The 1,817-nt window shown below is 42.9% G+C and overlaps 1 non-coding gene across 1 annotated transcript; it reads left to right on the forward strand.

The window, feature by feature from the left end:
- The first annotated feature begins 1,521 nt into the window (after positions 1-1,521).
- Positions 1,522-1,594, forward strand: Trnav-aac (transfer RNA valine (anticodon AAC)). Its single transcript has one exon. It is a non-coding gene; the product is annotated as a tRNA-Val (tRNA).
- Positions 1,595-1,817: the final 223 nt, after the last annotated feature.

Genomic DNA, 1,817 nt, shown 5'->3' on the forward strand with positions numbered 1-1,817 from the left:
AGGTCGATATCGTGTTCATGTATGGCTAATGTGATCAAAATGCCCAACGGGTGTGTGCTATGTATGCTGCTCGGTATCCTGGACGACATCATCCAAGTCTCCGGACCGTTCGCCGGGTAGTTACGTCATTTAAGGAAACAGGAAGTGTTCAGCCACATGTGAAACGACTGTATACATTTGCACCCCACGCACGCCGTTCTCCGTTAACGCTAGTTAATCCCGCATACCACAGACGCCGTAAAGTTTGCCTGAACAGAACAGTATAGGGGACTCCACACCAACAGAGAGAAGTCCCTGGTAAACGTAAAACCAGCGCTGGCAAATAAACGCTTTACGGCTATACCTTGTCGCTAGAAAACCTGTTTGCCGTGGGAGGGGTGCCGGATTCAATTCCTGGGTTTCAATCGGTGTCTGCGTAGAAGAATGTTTGTCCCTGGCCAAAACCCTACGCACAAAAACAAATGAATATTATTTATATCTCAAGGCCTGTCCCCATACAACACCTAATTTATCAACAACACCAATTCGTATTTCACAGTCCACAGTATTATATAATTGCTATCATATTTTTGATTGCAATAAAGAGCAATTAATATAATGAATATCTTAAATGATGTCTCTTTAAACTTACGTTATAGACTGACAGATCATCACAGTTGCATTATTCTTAATACAAATGTTCAAATGCGTGTCCGTCATATTGGATGGTTTGATGTAAGCGCATCTCGGTACTAGCATGGAAACCTCTTAACCTTTCTGCATATAGTAGATTTCTCTGTTCCGTTTCGTGAACCCTGGCTTTGATATAACTCCTTCAGAAAAGATACAAGAACGTTAAATCAGCCGAGATCGATGGCCATTGAATGCTACACCAACGAGCTATCCACCGTTCGGCGTACAAACTGTTGAAATATTTCTTAACCTCTGAATGGTAATGAGGAGGCGCACCATCGTGCTGAAGTGGAATGTCTTCCAGGAGATGCCCAAGATTAAGCTCATTCTGTAGGAGTTGCAAATAAAGCCGACCGGCTAGTCTGGGAGCCAAATTTATTGGTCCACTAATATGGTCTCCTAGAATACCCAGCCATACGTCAACATCCCAGTGCGCGTGCACGTGATGTGACTGTAACCAATGACGATTTGCAGGAGCCCAGTAATGTAGATTGTCTATTGACAGTGGCTTCATCGGCGAAGTAGCATCTGTCTCCCCATCAAATCTGCCTGTTGAGATCCAGATTTACGGCTACTTTATTTAAGAGACGTCCGTAGAATTATACTCAGTTTTTGAAATTATTATGGTAGATAATAAAGAGAGACTTAAATGTCTCAGGGGAACATTTAATTACAAGATCTATAAGATCACCAATGGTACAAGGACGACCCTTTACGCGCAATGCTGGGGTGCTTGCCAATATCGGAGAGTCCTGGCAGTAGTGACAATATATAGGGGAAAGTGAATTGAAGTTTGTGTTGGGGAGGGCACCCAGCGTAGGTAGTTCGTGCAGTAACCCTGACCATTGTTCTGTGGTAGTGTAATGGTTAGCATTTCTGCCTAACAAGCAAGAAGACCCGGGTTCGAGTCCCGGCTGCAGCACGAACTTTAATTCATTTCGTTTGCTTCGATTTTTTTTAATTGTTTCCACTGAGATGTATGTGTAGGTGCAGCTTAAAGGGATGACATTTCCGTTCATCCAGGATACTTTGTACCAAAGACATCTATGTTCCAAGGTCTCCTGCAGCTCTTGTCTTTTCTAATTACGATGAGAAACAGGTATTACCGAGCGATATGTAATGACTTACCGAATATTAATAATAAT

Source organism: Schistocerca nitens, chromosome 2, assembly GCF_023898315.1.
Source record: "Schistocerca nitens isolate TAMUIC-IGC-003100 chromosome 2, iqSchNite1.1, whole genome shotgun sequence".
Lineage (NCBI taxonomy): Eukaryota > Metazoa > Arthropoda > Insecta > Orthoptera > Acrididae > Schistocerca > Schistocerca nitens.